Raw genomic sequence first — 20,719 nt, 5'->3', positions numbered from 1 at the left:
ATATAATAAGGAAGCGATAGGAACATCTTATAAATGCCAAGAAGAACTGACAAATTATTTCCCAAGATTTCTTCTGGGCCCTCAGCCCAGCAAAGATGCGCTCAGAACAAACAAAAAGCAAAAAAACTAAAAGCAAGAATTATTACAGAAAGAACTTCTGTTCCTCTTTGAAAAACCAGAGCAGAAAATTCCAGATTTAGGTGAAGCTTTTAGATACTAATATCAAAGACTAGAATGGCAAGGACTTTACTTTTGAAGGGAGGCAAGGCGGGGGGCGGGGGCCACGCTGGCAAACCAAAACGTGAGAAATCTAAAAGTGACCCAGGTCCGCCAGAGTTTCGTGGTTTGTTGTTTCCAATGTCTCTCCTCTGGCCTCTCTGATTGGCACATCACCCCAGACTCAGTCATTAAAGCACATCTGGACTGCTACAATAATTTAACTAGTATACCAGGATCCAAACTTTTCCTCATTCCAAACCATCTAGCCACTAGACTATTTTTCCAGTAACTCTGCTATGTAACCATGTCACTAATCTGACAGAAAAAGCTTAAAATGGCTCCCTTCCATAACACATCTCAAGGCTGCTTCATGTTCAAAGTCTTCCAGATGAAGTGATCACATCTCCCTGTGGCTGTTACAGAAGCCTGCTTCTGAACACAAATTCTTCTTTCCAATTAAACTGTTTCACTCCTCTCATCAAAGTGATGCAAATTTTGCATCCTTTTCTTTGCTTATGCTATTTTGTCAACTCAGCATAACCTCTAACCAGGATTTCTGTTTTCATTCATTCATTCATTCATTCATACAACCACCCCAATGAGCATCTACGATGTGTCTGGCACTAGGGATAGTGCTCAGGATACAAAGATGACTAAGACCTGACCCTTGTCCTCAGGGGATGTAAATCATTACTTAGTGAGTCAGACATGTAAACAAATCATTAGAACACAGTTTAATAATTGTTGTAATATTGTGTACAAGGTACTATGGAAACACAGGAGAAGTAGTGATTCACACCACAAGAGGTAAGAGATAGAGAAATTGGAATTTGAATTAAGTCTTAAAGGATGACTAATGGGGAGCAGTGGGACAGAATAAAAGGGCAAGTGCTATTTAAGAAAGAATGAAAATACATATCACCCTCCAAGAACTGCAAAAGATCCTGCATTAGAAGTACAAGAAGTAAAGCTGGAAAGTAATTCACATTAGGATTGAACTTCTAGATACATGATGAAGAGCCTAGGATGATTTTTAGCAGTGACATGCTCAGGGTTTTAGAGCTTGCTCTGAAGACAATCTTCTTTCAAGATCAACAGAGCCTTCTTGCAATGGTGAATTTCACAGTCAGCTTGACTTGGCCAAGGGGTGCTCACATTAAACATTATTTCTTGATGTGTCTGTGAGGTGCTTCTGGACGAGATTAGCATTTGGATGGGTAGACTCCATAAAATAGCCCGCCTTCCCCAATGTGAAGAAAGTGAAAGTGAAGTAGCTCAGTTGTGTCCAATTCTTTGCAACCCCGTGGACTGTAGCCTACCAGGCTCATCCCTCCATGGGATTCTTCAGGCAAGAATACTGAAGTGGGTTGCCATTTCCTTCTCCAGGGGATCTTCCCGACCCAGGGATCGAACCCAGGTCTCCTGCATTGCAGGCAGACGCTTTAACCTCTGAGCTACCAGGGAAGGATAATGTGAGTGGGCATCATCTATTGTATTGAGAGCCTGCACAGAAAAAGACAGGGCAAGAGAAAGGAAGAGTTCACCCCTTTTCTGCTTCCTGTCTGCCTGTTTGAGCTGAGACCTCTGTCTTCTGCCCCTGGATTGGGATTTATACCATTGGCTCCCCTGGATCACTGTGAGTAGAGAATCTAGAGACCCCTTCTCCCATGGGCCTCAGTTCTTGGTAAGGAAACAAAGAAGAATCTGAGGTCTTATCTGTCGCAAGAGAGTTTACTGAAGATTAGGAAAGAGGGAACAGAGAGAATACCTTAAGACAGAGGTGGGCCAAATCAAGGAAGGCAATGGACCTAGAGGGTGCAGAGACTTTAAGGCAAGGTTATTTGCATAATCCTGGGGGGGTGGGGGGGTCATTGACTGACAGTCTTGATTGACAGTTGCAGGTAATATAACAAGAGGTTCTACTGCAGCATGTCCTCCCCATCATTCAGTCTCTTATAATTAGATGTACATACTCATGGAATATTTGTGAACATTTAATGAGCCCAATGGCCACCAAAGGTTACCTAAGTACACAATAGTGTGAGGTGTGCGCATGTGCCAGAGTAGGGAAAGTCCCGCCAGTCGGCCAGTGGGCGATCTCTCCAGTCCCCTATTTTGGAGTATTGATAAGGGTGTATTTGGGGTGGGGCTGGTAAATAGCTTAGTGGGATTAGGTGGCCACTGGACATTTAGCTGATGGGGCCATCTCTCACTGCTTGTGGCTAATCTTCTGCCTAACAGCTCTCAGGCCTCTGGATTCAGACTGGAATTACACCACCAGCTTTCCTGGGTCTCCAGCTCGCAGACAGCAGATGGTGAGACTTCTCAGCCTTCACAACTGCATGAGCCAATTCCTCATAATAAATCCTTTTACATAATAAGGTTCAGGATGGAGGAGACATATGTATACCTGTGGCTGATTCATGTTGATGTATGGCAGAAATCAACACAACCCTGTAGAGCAATTATCCTCCAACTTAAAAAAAAAGAAGAATAAAGCAAAAATAAGGATCTCTCTCCTACTGGTTCTATTTTTCTGGAGAGCTCTGACTAATCCATCTCCCCACTGCCACACTGTTCACCCTTCTTTCCTTGCTGCTCTCTCTTCCACTTAAGACAGAACAATAACTGTCATTAGGGAACACTTGCTATGTCACGTGCACTGTGCCAGACACTTAATACCGTCACTATATTTAATCCCTACAACGTTTCTAAGATAAAGGAACCTAATGTCAGAAAAATTAAACTTCTTGTCCAAATGGCACACAGCTTATAAGTGGTAAATACCTCCCTCCGGATTCTGTGGTCTCCATCCATGATGCCGTACACCATCCTGCACTGATCAGCCCTCTGCTTGTCCTGTCCCCGTTCCACATCTGTGTGCCTTCTCTTTTACCTATCTCGTAAACTGCTGCCGGACCTGGAGTCCACACTCAGGGCTGCCACAAATTATCAACACTTACTGACTTACACGGGGCAAATCACTTCATTTGACGAGCTTCCTGGGCCGAAATGGAGAATTAGACCAGGTAGTCTCTCTGATCACTTCCATTTTCTCCTGCCACACACTTGGGATTAATGTAAATTACAAGTGTTGATATAAATCAGGGCAAGTGGTCTCTTACAACTTGGGATGCTGTGGTCCACCATGATGTAACTTATTAATAACCCATCTATCAAGATTTATGCCAAACACCTTTCAAACTAGGAAACCAAATCTGAGTTAACAAAATCATCAACGAAGCCTCCCCTCTTACCTTTGAGAAGGTTTTATTATTCTGCTAACGCAGCCTCCTCTAAGCGTGGCTGCTTTGCTTATGAAGGCTTGAATTAGAGGCCACTTCACTACCAGGGGATTCTAAGAAAATCACAAGACAGGCAATAGCTACAGGGAACCCAATGGAAGGAATTATCTATATCAAACTAGTAAACTGAGACACACAGCAAAAACAGATCCTGTCATAGGACAGCTATCTTTCAAGAAAAACTTTCCAGACTTTATTCTAAGGGAAGAAAAATTTACATGTTGTAAAACAGAACAAAATATAGATATTACCTTGACTGAAGAACACTTGGGTATTGAGATTGCAGCTGGTAGATTTTTACCTTTAGTAAATTGTAGAGAGCCTTTTGCTGGTAGCTTTTTGTGAGTTTTTCTCCTCCATTAATCACCTTCTTTTACCCTCCAGGGAAACCAAGTAGGTGGGCAAAAATTCCTGGAGGTTTTCTGGGAGGTACTGAGAACACCCACACCCAAAGACATAAAAAAAAGTACTTCAAGTCTAGATAAACAGTCTCAGAAGATAATTTGGTTAACAAGAAACATTAGGATGAGTAAAGATAAAATATTTACATATTGAGACATAAGAAAATGTTATAGGAAAACAGGAGAGATATCTAAGAACAAAATTTAAAATATTTAAGATGTGTTCTCTAATGATTCATTCACATGCAAAATTCCCAAATCACCAAATCCATCATTCTTCACTAAAGTGAATGTCTTCTGGGGACAAAAAAAAATATGGATCTCTATTATCAAATAACTGCAGAGAAGAAACAGAAATAGACTTAAATTTATATCTTCCAAGTAAAATAACCACAGAGGAATCTTCTCCACCAAAAGTAGTGTATTCAAGAAGCAGGAGGGAGTTCCAAAAGGGAGGGAATATATGTATACCTGTGACTGATTCATGTTGAGGTTTGACAGAAAACAGCAAAATTCTGTAAAGCAATTATCCTTCAATAAAAAATAAATTAATTTTTTTTAAAAAGCAGACAAACATAAAGATGTAGAAAATCAAAAAACACTGTAAAATTCCATCACTCCCAGTACCCCCAACAGTTGACCAAAACTCACACCCACTTACCCACACAATGTGCAGGCTTGACATAAAAATCCTTAAATTGATTCTTTAAGTATATGTCCAAGAATTTACTAAATTTAGAACAGAGCAGTCAATAGAGATGAACTTTGGGAAAACTACATCACAGACAAAAAAAATAAATGTCCTGCCATTTTAGAGAGAATGAGAGAAAGTCTCTTTTTAGAAGGGTCAAATATACCCAGTGACAAACTGATAGTTTATTTTTAGAAAGAGATGAGGTCTGTTATTATTTGCTAAACAAGAGCAAATCCTTTTAAAGATGACTTTATGAGTCATCTTAGGGGTTGGGCATAATAAATATCTGGTATGTTTAGTTAAGACACATAATATATAAGGAAAAAAAACTTCTTAGGGGTTGGGCATAATAAAATATCTGGTATGTTTAGTTAAGGCACATAATACGTAAGGAAAAAAATACTTCAGCAGAGACTAAATGAGGATGATATATATGCACATTCTCAATTTCCCAACCCTACCAGCTTAGGCTATATCTGACAGCTTTTAGAATTTTTAAGTAAATTTCTATATGGTCTGGAATGGTCTAGGAAGCTTCCAGAAAGACAGGCAACTTTGTATTTCTGGAGATTGGCCTGTATCATAAAATCTATTTAGACATCAAAGATGGCTAAGGAAGTGGTAATGAATGAGGCCTGGCCAAAGAAAGTCCCTGGCAGCATTCAGAAGGCTATAAGGTGGGCACCACTGGGCCTTAGAAATAGAAACAAATGCACCCACCACCACTAAACACTTCTCTTCTGGAGAAGCTGAGGGGCGAGAACCAGGTGAGTACCCAGCTGTGTTCCTCTGACCCTGCATCATAGGGAAACAACACTTCAGCAAACCAAAGAATACTTGGTCCTGCTCCAGAGTCTTCCTTATCCACTTGTTTTTTTATCAGCTCAGTAGGCTGTGAGCTCTTCAAAGACACAGACTTTCTTATAAAGCTCACAGTGCTCAAAGCTTTGTACAAAGTGCTTAGTACATGTATGATTATTAATGCTTGTGTTGTGATTTTAAATAAGAGAATTACTCAATTATTATGCCTACCATCTAAATAAAGTAGGTATATAGACTATGAGCAGGATACGCCCTTGGAAGAGGTTCTCTGTTCCATGAGGTATGGGTCTGGGTACATAATCTCCTATTTCTGTTTTTGTTTTTTAATGAGCTCACAAACTGAGATGGTGCATGGAGTCATGAAGAGAGTACTAATCTAGAAGCAGGAAACCTGATCATTATCTCCCCTGGATTTCAGATTCTTCATCTGTAACATGAGTGTGATTGGTAAAATGACTTCCGAGGTCTTCAAGGTGCCTTCATTTTGCCTCACAAAGCTGATTAAACACCAGTGGCATTCGAGAATTTAGGAGAGAGAGCAAAGCAATCAATGGGCAGGGGAACTGAGAAGCAACCCTTAAGGATGAAGACATTCAAGTCAGGCTTCAAAGACAGTGGTCCTCGTCCAGTGGACAACAAATATACCAGATTTGGCAAGGTCAAGTGTTCACACAGGAGGAAACGGACATGAGCCAGAATATGAGGAGCCGTAAGCGTCAGATAATTCTCTCGGGAAAGCTGACTAGTCTCAAGATCAGACTTTTACCATTGAAGTTTATTATTGATCTAAGCATTTTTCAAACAATACACAGGCTTGAGATGGGGGGAAAAAAAGTTGGTAGGTCAAAGTCAGCATTAAAAAAATAATTAGAATGGAAATATCAGAGTAAGTCTTGTCTTAGGACACCTGTGTCCACAGTCCTGAATACGTGGCAATATAAAATATTCCTTCTAAAGGGTTACAGTTAAAAATATAGAAGAAAACTCACCTATTAAAAATTGACAAAGAAACTAAGTTTTTTGAGTCTTTAAGCAAATTTTTCAAGTTTTTTAATTTAATGCATTGCAAAACCCTAACAAGAGATCTGATTTACAGCACTCTGGTACCATAAATTCAAACAAATAAATTCAGAAAGGGCTGATCTTTATCCTTCCTGGACAGGAAGCAGAAGTACAGAGAGCTCCAGCCAACACGAGGAGGAACACAGTAATCATTGTGTAAGTGCCTTGTGTCGTTTACCTGTGTTTGCATAAGGAAACCCACATGCTCGCAAGACAATAATTCCTTAGGTTTCCAGTCACTAAGCCCCTCAAGAACTTTTATGTAGCTTCTTTGAGAAAGAAAGAAAATGCAAATGCAGAAAAGGTTTCTACTTAATCCAAATAATTTAATGAATAATTATGAATGAATAAGAACATCTCTGTCCTCAAACTGCTTATAATCCATGAAGGGAGATAAGACAAACACCCAAAAAGACATGGGCTGTGCTCAAGGTGAGGGAGAGGGAGGAAAATGAGTAGGAAAAATAAGAAATTAAAGATGTTAAGGCAAAGAAAGCAACTGAAATTAGCATTTTGGTATAAACAGAGTATCGGCTGGCACAGTTTGGGAGAGACAGTATTAGAAGTGGAAATCAGGGTACCTCTGAAGGAGGCAGGAACAGCAAAGAAAAGGCATGAGAGCTGCATAAAAATGGACAGGCAGCTAGTCAGACGCCTGTAAGGAAATTGTGGTAGTTAAGGCTATGGCTGATGGCACCGGGGCGTGTACCTTCTCTTTGGCAGGCCATGACAGGGGAGCTTTTTGGTCAAGGGGAATGGCAGGAACCTATGGATACCAAGAATCTGAATACAGTCGGCTTCTTAGGGTTACCACATTCATGGCTCTCCCTGAGATCATCTTAATGATGGGTTCCTACACCAGCCTCCCATGCAGCAGCCACAAAAGGATACCGACCATAAGAGTCTGCTCTCTCAGACACAAGATCCCCGTGATTGGAACTTGGTTTAAAACTACTGCCAAGCTTCGGTTCTCACACAAAAATGCACAGCCTCGGGATGCTTCTGGCTCCTCTCCCGCTACTCTCCAGTGGAAGCCAAGTAGAAGTACAATTTCTGCTGGGAGTCCACAGGCTGTTTTTTTTAAAGCAACCATTCCAGGAAGGAATACAGGCTGATTCCCCTGGGGGGAAAACAGCTTGGGCTTTCCAAGTCAATACCCCAGAGACTCAATAACTGGCCCAATTATCTACTGCTGCACAGAAGGCCACTCCAATGCTCAATGGTTAACAACCACCACCATTTTTATATTTCACGATCTTGAGAGTCAAGAATTTGGGAAGGGCTCAGTTGGGTGATTCTGGCAGTCTGCAAGGCGCTGACTGAAGTCACTTGGTAGTATTCAGCTGGGCTGGTCATGCCTGGTGCCTTGGCTGGGATGGATGGAAGGCTGGACACTGCTGAGAACACTCACCAGAGGGTCTATCCATGTCCTCTCAAGTCTAGTGGTTTTAGTATAGTCAGACTTCTCCATGGCGGCTCAGGCTCCAGGAGACCAGGGCGGAAGCTGCCACTCCTCTCAAAGGCTAAACCTGGAACATCTGCGCTCCCACTGTTGGTCAAAGCAGTCACACGCCAGTCCACGTGCAAAGGGAAGGATGTCGAAGCACTCATGCCCATCTCTAATCTATTCTAACCAGCAAAATCAGAGCTGCATCTTAAGGCAGACATGATTCGCTAACTACTCATGATTGGGAATTTTAACTCAGGTGAAGAAAAATCCATTTGACCACCTCACTTAAAAGGAGAGAAAGAAAGGGAATTCTAGAGCCACAGATACTCTCGGACCCCGTCACTCAGGGCTTAAGACTAAAAAACTTAGCCAAAGAGAAACTAAATGTTCAGTGGTGAGCACACTGTAGGGTGTACAGAAGTGAAAATGTAATGCTGTACCCATAAAACTTACATGTTAGAAAACAATGGTACCTTGATAAAAAAAAAATTCTTAATAAAAAAATTAAATCACCAAAAAAAAGAGTTAGTAAGGAATCATGGAGAGCTTTCTTCAATTTCAGTTTCTATCATAATGGAGGAAAGGCAGATTAAAAATATCAGCAAACACTCCTGGAGTGCACACCTGGCACAAATAACTACATTAATACATTGGAGAGGCAACGAAATCAAAGATACAGTCCCTGTCTATCAACGTCTCCAAGTGGTGAGACAATATATACACCAAAATGTAGTACAAGACAGCACTTGAGGAAGTAACAGCTGGCATTTCAGAAACAGGAGAGAGACTGTGGAGACAGGAGACTGGTTAGAAAACCACCTGTGGAAGGATGACTCACTGCAGGCTGATTCTCAAGCCAACAGACTGCAGCCTTACTTCACAACGAATATTTTGCAATGCCTTCCCTTCACCATCCCAAAATGAAACCCATAGGTTATCATCTACAACACACAACTTTCAGAGGAGGGTGCACGCGCGTGTGTGTAGGCTTACTATAACATAAAGCAGAAATCAAAAGGAAACTATGCATTTCAATAGATAAGATCTCCATCACTACTAAAAGGCATTTCAAAGCCATCAGACACCTTTACCAGACACCAGCTTATAACAAGTAAGTCTGCATTTTTGTTTATTTATTATTTTTATTTATTTACTTTTTGGCCGTGCCGTTGTGTGGCATACGGGATCTTAGTTTCCCAACCAGGGATTGAACTCGTGCCCCTTGCCATGGAAGTACAGAGTCTTAACCACTGGACTGCCAGGCAGGTCCCAAGTTTGCATTTTTAAAAATAGGATTGGATGCCTTTCTATACACGACATACAGAAAATTAAGGGGCAGAGGAACAGAGGGGCCAATGCAATAAAGAAAAATGGTGTTAGCAAAAGTAGTGACACACCAGATGAACCCATGAGTGTTTTAAGAAAAGAATAAATATCACTTTAACTGAGAAGGTATAACAAGTCAGGTCAAATCACAGACTGCCGAAGTAGAGAACACTAGTTAGAATGATATATCGCAGCCAACTTTATCAGCATGCTCCCTTGTAAAATATTCACCTAATCCTAATGATTTTATTGCTCCACAGGAAAAAAACATGTTGGCAGGATAGGCACATTGATAATTATTCATGTGCAGGAAAACCTGTAAAAGCAAATTCCAAAATTTCAACTGAATATGATCGATACTTTCCTTGACATTTGATATTTTAGGGAAAAAAGAGGCTAAGTATACAAATATGCACACGGAGTCACTCTGAGTGCTAGTGGGATCTACACACGTGTCGAACAAGCAACTTGAACTCCGTGAGAGGGACTATTGGCAGAAAAATGACTTTCCTCTTGCTAAGCTCAAAAACTATTTATTTATACAGTGGCTGTATTCATGGAAAATTATGTATAATAAAGTTATGTGGAAAAAACTGTTTATGTGTAAAGACAAAGTTATGTTCTAGGCTCAGATATTTATAATCAGGTTTTTTAATAGCATAAATGTCCCATGAGAAATCACAAAGTTGGGCAAGACTTGGGCAATTCTTTGCTGTGTAGGACTGCCTCCTGTGTACTAAACACCCCTAAAGGGACAGTACCACAGTCCTCTGAGGACCACTTCTCTGGGGGGTACAGCAGAATCCATGAGGCTTACCTATTCCAAACACTTTAAAAACTTCAGATTTATCACATTTTACACTGTACAAGACAATCTTTCTACAAATTCCCATAGATTTACCATTCTTTGTTCTAAAAATCTCGAAATTCAATCCAGCTCTCAGGTTAGAAATAAGGTTTCAAAGTGTATTAAAACAGTTTTAAAGAGGGGTAAGAGAGTTTAAAGAACATGACCCATGTTAATGACAGAAAATTCATGACAACTGGCCTAACACATCTAAGGAGCTTCAGAAATTTATCAAACTGAAGTCAAGGATGATTCAGTTAGGAAGACAAATTAAAACCTAGGTCTTTTTATCAGTGCTTCCTGGTGTTGCCACTGAGACAGTCTGCTTTGTTTTTTAGAGAAACAAATATACTGATCAAGTCTTCAGTAAATTTTGTAAGTAGCAACATTTTTGTTATCCAAAATACTATTTATCAGGCCAAACAGTATGAATTAACTAATGTGGTACCTACTTTACCACAGAGGTGGGTAATATCTGGGCCCTGCTATTTTTTCCCCTTGGCTCTGCCATGTGCGTTGCAGGATCTTAACGCCCCTAGCAGGGACTGAACCCTGGCACTCAGCAGCGAAAACACAGAGTCCTAACCACTGGGCCACCAAGGAATTCTCAATTTGAAGTATTTTAATTCACTGTAACCTGTAGCCAAAACATTCCTTAAAGTGGTTAAATAGCAAAATAGTTAGACACTAAGCTAAAAAGATTTTGTATTAATACCACATCTCTTTACAAAAAAAGAAAGCGAGACAGCTTACAGAAATAAATATCATGCAACAGAATAAAAAACAGTGTCAACAGTTACAATGATTACAAAAGAACTGCAACCTAAAATAAAGCATTTCTCATCTATCAAATTAGCAGAGCTTTGTAAAAATCATAGTCCTTAAGGGGAATGTTTAAACAGGAATTTGTATATTGTTCAAGTCAGCAAAGCAAAGAAAAAATAAATAAAAAGAGTTAAAGGTCAGTAAGAAGAAACAAAACTATTATTATTCACAGATCATGACTGTCTGCATATAAACCCAGGAGTCTAAAGAAAAGTAATTACAATTAATAAGAATATTAAGCAAGAGTTAAACAAGCGATCTTATATACAAAAACCAGTTACATTCTTACATGCCAGCAACAAAGACATAGAAGACATGATTTAGAAAAAAGTTAAAATAACACAAACATCAAAAATGTACCCAGGAATAATTCTAACAGAAAAAGGGCAGGGTTCACATGGACAGAATTATAAAACATCACTGGCGTTTGTCAGAGGTTTTCTGATTCTAACTAGCAATAAAGAGTGTGCACTTAAAAAACTACTGGAATTCATTAAAGAAGAACTAAATTATACTATACTCATTAAAAGAAAGACTTAAAATTGTCAAGATGTCAATTCAACCCAAATGGATGCATAAAGTCAATGCAATTTCAACCAAAATCCTAATAGAGGTTATTGAGGAACTTGATAACTTCAATCTAAAATTCACGTTTAAGAGCAAAGGCCCAAAGACAGCTAGGATATTTGTAAGATAGAAGAATAAGTTTGAAAGGGACTTGCCTTAGAAGATAAAGACAATATACAAATCAATTATTACATTAAAATTAAGAAATTCTGCCCAAAAGCTATCACAGGGAACATAAAAGACAAATCACACGCTGGTAGAAGATACAGAAAATATGTAATTGATGAAAGATTAGTATCAAGAATATAGGAAGAATTCTACAAATGAATAAACAGGCAAATCAATAAATGGGCAAAAAACATGAAGAGACATTTTACAGGAGAGGAAATATGAAAGACCAACAAATACATGAAAAGATATTCACCCTTATAAATAAAACAACTGAGATATAATTTTACACCATCAAATGGGCAAAATTTAAGAGTTCTAACATTACCAAATGTGGATCAACTGTCTATTAACACTGTTAGTGAGCATCTAACCCAGCACAACCACTCTGGAAAACAACCTGCATTATCTCATAAAAACAGTGACATGTGTTAAGATCCAGCAACCCAGTTAGAGAGATTGCCACATATGTGAGAATGTTCACAGAACATTACTCGTCATAACAACCAAAAAATGTCCATCAGCAGAATAACCAATAAATTATCTATAGTATAATCACAATAGAATACTACACAGGAATAAGAACAAAAAATTACAACTACATCTTAGAAATGTATTAAGTGATTACTAACAAAGTGCTGATGACTACATAAACCATTTTTATAAAGTTCAAAAGCAAGCAATACACTATCTAGAGATGATAAACTACTTTCTTTTAAAAGCAAGAAAATAAAACATAAAACCCAAGGTAGTAGATATCTAGGGTGGGGAGGGTGGGCAGAAATGAACACAGAAGTGTTTGCTACTACTCCAGATTTCTGTGCACGGAAACAGGGATCTGCTGAACAAACAACATAATTATCTATTTTGTCTTGCATTTAACTCTAAGTACAAAACACACAGCTGACCATCTGTATTTCAAAACAGACAAAACACACACAAAGAACTCCAGAGATGATTCCGTTTGCCACTGGTGAGTACTTAAGGACCACTAGCCCAGGTGACACCGGGATTTCCTCCTTGAGGAAAAATCCCTGGATTCACTGACAATTAGTATTAAGAATTTATAAGAAGTATTACCCTGTAATAACTTTCAAATGACATGAAGAAGGAATTTCAACACCTACTTTATAGGACTTACTTTATCCTTAGAGAAACAGAAACTCTTAAAAGTTTCAGTCTGAGAAACTCTGCTCTCCTAAAAAAAGAAAGGTATTTAACTTGGCACTCTGGATCCTGGAAAGGAGCATAAGGCTTACTTAAAAAGAAACAAAATTATGGTTGGTCTCAGCTCTTTTTTCGGGTCTCAAAAGAAAGCTCATCAGAACAAAAAGACAAGTCTTCTATTACTACTGTCCATAACAAGGATGATGTCTTAAATTTCGAGAAAACAGCTCTGCGGATTTTCTCCAAAGGTCAATAAACACACCTCTTTCAAACACTTTTTCACAAAGTCTGGACATATTTGCCGAATTTAGCCTTATGCTTCTCAATTTAGAATTTTGATGATGAATTTTCTGATTCATCAAGACAAAGAATACGCAAATGCCTATGGACTTCATAAATCAAGTACCTAACTGAGTTGCTGACCCATAGCTCCCGTCCTCGATGAGCTCATATGAAGAAACAAAATAAGTACACATTTAAAAGATTCCAGAACAAGATGGTATGCTCAAGTGACCAATGAGTGATACAGTAAGCACTACTGTCTCACATTTCTAGAATGTGGAAAAGAATTTTTAGAGAAGGCAATTTCCTTTCAAAAGAAAATGGAATGACAAAGTACAGAGGACAACATGATATATATTCAGGCAAGAGCGTCGGCAAAGGACATTAAAGCAAATAAAAACAATGAGTCTAAGATAAAGGAAAAAGATGTCAATTCAAGGAGACCACAATCTTTCAGAAAGCAAAAACGAAGCTGAGAAAACCCTACAGCAAATGCAATCATGTATAATCATTTATAAGGCATTCCCAACATGAGTGACTCTTCAAAGATTCCTAATGACTTTGCTTTCTTACTGACTTAAAACAACTGGACAGAAAGAAAAAAAGCTGTAAGTACACAGATAGGGAGGAAAATAGAGGTGGAGAAAGCAAGGACACAGACATCATGCGTTTCTGAGAACAAGAAGAAAATCAGAATTAACTTCCAATTCAAGAAGTATCGCAAGTGAAATGCTTTAAAGCAGCCACATTCCTAACATACGCGCTGGAGATAAAATTGCATTTCTACAAAAAAACAAATAAAACATAACTACTTCTTTGAAACCTATGTTTAACGCTCTATTTGAAATTCCAATACTCTCACTATAATTTGGCTTCCCTGGTGGCTTAGATGATAAAGAATCTGCCTGTGATGTGGGAGACCGGGCTTTGAAACCTGGGTCGGGAAAATCCCCTAGAGAAGGGGTTGGCAACCCAGTCAAGTATGCTTGCATAGAGAATCCCACGGACAGAGGAGCCTGGTGGGCTACAATCCATAGAGTTGCAAAGAGTCGGACACAACTGGGCGACTGACACTTTGACTTTGACATAATTTAATAACCCATCCACTCAAATTGTCCTAAAATACCTCTGTTGAAATTCACCCTTTCAATGAAATAAAAGTTCCTGTTAAATGGACTTTATTCAATCATTTAAAAAAATAACTAATTTATCAAAAGTCTGTTTGTTGTGTGTCAAATTTTTACATAGTCTTTAGTAGTTCTATGATCAGTATCTGTGAAAGTGGTAATAACTTATATGTAATCAAATGTGATACAATCCATAATCCTTTATCTGTGATTCTAAATCCAAAAAATTCTAAATAGCAGAGGATTTTCATAACATCTGACAACATGACTTGAGCTAGTGTGAGGTCCTTATAGCCTTTAATTCATAAAATTATGAATACATTTCACTGCAGAGATTAGTAAAGTGTTTGGGGGTACCACTATGGGTTTTATATCATACACATTGATTTTATTCAATTTACTACAATTCTGTAAGTCAGGGACCTGGCTCTAAGTCTCTGACCTAATTAATGGTTAAAATATAGTTCCTACCCTCAGTGAACTCAACTCATATTGAAGGAAAAGATAAACACGCATTTAAAAACATCCCAGAACAAGACTGTATGTTCAAGTGACCAGTAAGTGGTACAAATAGGCTCTGTTTTATTATTCCTGGAGTGCTTGTTTCTGAAACACATCTGGATTTTAAAAAGCATGATTCATCCATCATGACGGAAGGTAAACATGATCAGTATTGTGAAGTAAATCAAGACATAATGATCCTGCAAGGATGTGCTTCTCCTCCAAGATGAATGTGATACAGAGCCCATCAGTGCAAGTACCAGACACTGCTATAGTGAGATCTCAGTGTCAAGATGGGACCATGAGAAGAAAAACTGGTATCTCAGAATCAAATGAATTGTGCAGAGGTAGGGAATGAATGGAGAAGGCAATGGCACCCCACTCCAGTTCTCTTGCCTGGGAAATTCCATGGACAGAGGAGCCTGGTAGGCTATAGTCCACGGGGTCGCTAAGAGTTGGACACAACTGAGCGACTTCACTTTCACTTTTCACTTTCATGCACTGGAGAAGGAAATGGCGACCCACTCCAGTGTTCTTGCCTGGAGAATCCCAGGGACGGGGGAGCCTGGTGGGCTGCCGTCTATGGGGTCGCATAGAGTCAGACACGACTGATGCGACTTAGCAGCAGCAGTAGGGAATGAATGTTGCAACTGAGCAGGACGAGCGCTAACCCCTATTCTTCAGAGGCTCTTCTCCTGAAGACCTAGGGGTGTGAAGGTCTGCAGAGAAAGTGTCTGCTCATTTTTCTAAATCTACTTCCTAAAACTGATAGCCACAGAATGGGATCCTCTGAAGAATGCACTTCAGGAAGACCAAAACTCAGTAAAGAGAGGATTTCACAGTGCAGGGACTGGCAGGCACAACACTGCCTGATGCAAAGAGCCGACTGATTGGAAAAGACCCTGATGCCGGGAAAGATTGAGGGCAGGAGGAGAAGCGGGCTACAGAGGATGAGATGGTTGGATGGCATCACTGACTCAATGGACATGAGTTTGAGCAAACTCCAGAAGATAGTGAAGTACAGGGTAGCCTGGCGTGCTGCATTCCGTGAGGTTACAAAGAATCAGACATGACTTAGCAACTGAACACAACAGGAGCAATGCCAGCCCCCCGTTCCCTGCCCTCTGTCACTGTAACAGATCTGTGGCTGGCTCTGGCTGCCCAACCAGACTACATTTCCCAGCCTCCAATGCGTATAGGAGTGGCCAGGTGACTAAGTGCTCTCCAATGGCAGATGATACAGTGATGTGGACTCTGTAAGGTCTCGGTCTTGAGAATTAAACCTACACACCTCAGCAGTACCTTCCCTTTCGGAAAAAAGAAGTGGCTATGATCAGCTTCTACCACACACATGAGGACAGCACCCTGAGGAATTGTAGATTATGAAGATGAAAGGACCCTGGACCCCAGAATGTCTGAGTGGATCACAGCTACCCTGCTGACCACTCAGGACCACCACGTGAAAGAGAAACCTGTTTCTTGAACGACTTTACTGTCGCAGCTCTTTACTACTATAGCTCAGTCTTCACCCAACACCACCGGTGAGGGAGCTACATCATGGACCAGCCATTCCCCTCCACCTGAGCCAGTTTCAATAACCCTATGTAAAAGGCAAACTCCATCTTGAGAAAAATCTAAACAAAATTACTATTTCTCTCTTTTATCTGCATTCTAGGGCTATAGCCTCAGAGAAATAGGAATTCTCTGCAATCTACAGCTGGGGCCTCACAGAAACAGGAATTCATTCATTCAGCAAACTTTGGAGCACTTAGTACTATATGAAAGATATTATGCAATACACTAAGAATACATAAGCCAACGTAATAAAGACAGTCAACACACCCCTCCTAGGGTCAGGGCCTCTGTTTCACCCAGAAGTTAAGCTCTAGGTCCTCCTTTCTGTCCCATCTCCAGCACCTTGCTGGGCCTTTTTAAAACTTTCGTTTTTTAGCTGCACTGGGTCTTTGCTGCTGCCCAAGGGCTTTCTCTGGTTGCGGTGAACGGGGGCTGCTCTCTAGCTCTGGTGCGTGGGCTTCTCGCTGCAGTGGCTTCTCTTGTTTTGGAGCACAGGCTCCAGAGCACGCAGGCTTCAGGAGTTGCGGCGCATGGGCTCAGGAGTTGAGTACAGGCTCTAGAGGGAGGGCTCAGTTGCTCTGAGGCATGTAGATCTTCCCGGACCAGGGATGGAACTGGGCGTCCCTGCACTGCAAAGTCAAAGTCGCTCAGTCATGTCCCGGCTCTTTGCGACTCCATGGACTATACAGTCCATGGAATTCTCCAGGCCAGAATATTGGAGTGGGTAGCCTTTCCCTTCTCCAGGGGATCTTCCCAACCCAAGGATAGAACCCAGGTCTCCTGCATTACAGGCGGATTCTTTACCAGTTGAGCCACAAGGGAAGCCCAACAATACTGGAGTGGGTACCCTATCCCTTCTCTAGTGGATCTTCCTGACCCAGGAATCGAACCAGGGTCTCCTGCATTGCAGGTGGATTCTTTACCAACTAAGCTATCAAGGAAGCCCCTGCATTGCAAAGTGGACTCCTAACCCACTGGACCACCAGGGAAGCCCCGCAGTGCTTTTTACATAACAGACAATAAATATTCATTAGGTAAATGAACTGAAAAATAAATTCATTTATCCTCAACGAATTCAGTCTAATGGGGGAAACAAAACAGTAAAATCTTGCACCTCTCAAATCACAGGCATGCAGTATGTTCAGTGATTTGCAGAAATGAACGAATACATGGACATTGAACAACATGACAGCAAATGCTATGGAGGGGCAGGAGGAATTAGAAATCAAAATCTTTCCAGAGAAACTGAGATTTGCCATGAGTTCTGAAGGACAATTAGGAGTTAACCAAATAAACAAGGTAAGGAGTCAAGAAGATGTAGCACCCATGCTGTCTGAACATGTTTACCATGACGGGAACTTAAGGGCAGAGTTCCAAGCACACAACAAACATATCTAGTATTCCTTCAAATACCACTGCTTCCACTAATTAAGCCAAAAACAGAATTCTTTTCTTTAGCATCTGCATCACTCTACCTGCTTAATACAAACTGCTGTCAATGCAGAGCTACCCACCTCTTTAACACCCAGATTTAATTTTCACTTTTAAATCTAAAAAGAGAATTTATTTGACTAGTTCTAACAAGCCCTCCATCATATAATCAAAGAATCTCAAAGCTGGTAGGAATCTGAAAGGTCACCAGGTAAGTGGTCTCGGAATCATTTCATCAGCTACAATCAGTTCTTTGCAGTCATGTGCAATTTCTGATCTTTCTCTTATAGTGCTTTATATTTTGTCTCAGTGTGTTCACTGATATACACATGCTTGCTCTCCCACTAGACTACACAGTTTTTATGTATAATCCACATCCTTCTTTATCTCATATTCTTTCCGTGCTCACTAATCCTAGGATCTGTAAAAGAATCTTCTTTTAATCCGATCCAATCCCATCAGGTCCCTCAGTCCCTGTCAAGTCCCAGTCATTTGCTTGTTCCTGTGTACAGCCTCATTGTTACCTCCAGGAAAGATGAGTTGTTGTGCCTTCTTTCCAAGACCCACAGAGTTTCCTTCCTTTTTTTTTTTTTTAATGTATTTTTTTTTTGGCTACACTGGGTCTTCATTGCTGTGTGCAGGCTTTCGCCGCAGCAGCACGCAGGGGCGACTCTCTAGTTGCAGGACGCAGGCTTCTCATTGCAGTGGCTTCTCTTGTTGCAGAACACAGGCTCCAGGGTGGGCAGGAGGTCCTCAGTAGTTATAGCACGCAGGCTTAGAGGTCCTGCCGCATGTGGAATCTTTCCAGACCAGACCTGGGATCGAACTTGTATACCCTGCATTGGCAGGTGGATTCTTAACCAGTGGGCCAGCAGGGAAGTTTCTTCCTTCTGTTTTTAATACCATTGATGCCACACTGCTTCTCTTTTACCTCCATTTCTATGTTATAGATTATGGAGGCTGACTACTCCAAATGTCTGGGGAGGGAAATGAAACAAGTTCCAAATAAACCACCCCTTTTATAAGCTGCAGAATGTCCTTATCTCAGAAGCTGTAAGATTTTTAACTGCAGATGTTTTAAGCCTAAAATCATCAATGGCCTTTCCCATACCACCTTCTGTTCCTCTGACAAGGTTACTGTGTTTCCTGGAGACTTCCTGTTTGAATAATCACACACTTGGGTGTCCGAACTCCCATGTGTCCATTATTCACCATAAAAGGGACCTGAGGAAGTCACCAGGCAGTTGAACATAAAGTGATGTATGAACAAAAACAGCTGTGTGTTAGCAGGATGGACAAAAAGACAGCAGGGATCTAGACACTGCTGTGAATTTCAAAAACAAGGTCTATTTAGTCAGGCGTGGTTAAAAGGCTGCTGATTCAGAGCATTAGTGGCCCATTTCATAACTGAAAATCACCAGGGATGTGAAGAACTCCTTTTAGTTACTTCCACAGAGTCGCACCCCTACACCAGCCTTCCTAGCAGTCTCCCTTTTGGGAACAAAGCTGCCTCTCCTTTCTCTCACAGAAATGGCAAATCCAACTTAAAGGTTTCACAAAAAATTTAATACTTGTTTTGTTCCCCATGCCAAAGAACAGATCCCTCTTCCCCAAGGGGTTTTCCTACTTAAAACAAAACGGGAAAGCACAGACACACAAAGAACATAGAAAAACAGCACAGAAAACAAGCCTACAGTCTCCAAACATCTGGAAAGTTTGTTAATTTGCACAGTGTATCTTCGGGTACACTAGATTTACCATCCGTGTCTTGTGCCAGGATACAAGAACTTTAAAGTGGGCCTAAAATAAAACCAAGCTTTATCAGAATGGCCACAAAACTGAATGATCCCAATTGCACCAGGAACTGATGCTAACTTATTTCTTGGCAAGCTACAAAAATGCTGAAAACGGCAGTAAACAAACCAGCTTGAGCCTCTGAAACGATCCTGATAAAGTAAACAAATTTCATTACAGCTGCATTACAGATGGGTCCACAAACTTTCATAATCTGTAGCAGAGTTGTAAGAATCTGGTATTCAACAGACTTTCTATCCCATGACTTATCTAAAATACTCACTAGAAATTCACAACCATGCACAAAGCCACTTTGAAAATCCTAGATGCTCAAGCCCACAGAACAAGACGCTTTTGCCACGAAGGGGCAACCACATGACCAGAGCAATTAAAGTATACAATTGCTCTTTGGGTTTCCAGCTGTCTTTCCCCCCAACAATGTTCACCTTTAGCCTCATGTTTCTTCTCACCTCCAAAAAAGAACACAACTTCAATGAAAATTTCAGGATGCTCATCATTACCAGATCAGGATCTGGCATTTAAATAATAATAATCTAAAAACAGTAGCACTGAAACAACAGAAGTCATCGTCCTTCAGAACAAGCTCCATAAGCAGCAGGAACCGCTAGGGGAAGAACAGCAACACCAGCACAGACAAACTGCTAAACCAAGGCAACTACCCTAACTTCTTTGGTAAAGTGAAAGTGAAGTCGCTCAGTCATGTCTGACTCTTTGCGACCCCATGGAGGCTCCTCCCTCCATGGGATTCTCCAGGCAAGAGTACTGGAGTGGGTTGCCATTTCCTTCTCCAGGGGATCTTCCCAATCCAGGGATCGAACCTGGGTCTCCTGCATTCCAGGCAGACGCTTCAACCTCTGAGCCACCAGGGAAGCCCACTTCTTTGGTAAGAAGAATTAAGCAAATTAAGCAAGGACCCATCCGTAAAACACATTTTTTAACAGCTTAAACTTTCCTAAGTCTCTTTTCAACTCCAAAATTATTCTAGTTAGCCACATATTTAAAAGTCCAGAGATGCCAACATTCCATAAAACTGGTTGTTTAGGACAGTCAGAAAACAAAATCCATTTCTAGATCTAATCATTTCACATTGCCAAACTACTATAACTTAGTCCTCAGTAGTGGGTGATAATAAGAT

General features: G+C 40.5%; 1 protein-coding gene and 1 non-coding gene across 2 annotated transcripts in view; both read right to left on the bottom strand.

Annotated features, from left to right (window-relative positions):
* The window catches only part of LAMC1 (laminin subunit gamma 1), a 121,058-nt gene that overhangs the window by 88,687 nt on the left and 11,652 nt on the right, over window positions 1–20,719 (bottom strand). The gene's annotated exons all lie outside the window — the stretch shown is intronic.
* On the bottom strand, window positions 20,382–20,453 carry TRNAS-GGA (transfer RNA serine (anticodon GGA)). The gene has a single exon. It is a non-coding gene; the product is annotated as a tRNA-Ser (tRNA).

Source organism: Bos javanicus, chromosome 16, assembly GCF_032452875.1.
Source record: "Bos javanicus breed banteng chromosome 16, ARS-OSU_banteng_1.0, whole genome shotgun sequence".
Taxonomy (NCBI): Eukaryota; Metazoa; Chordata; class Mammalia; order Artiodactyla; family Bovidae; genus Bos; species Bos javanicus.
This window is presented reverse-complemented; position numbering and strand designations above follow the sequence as displayed.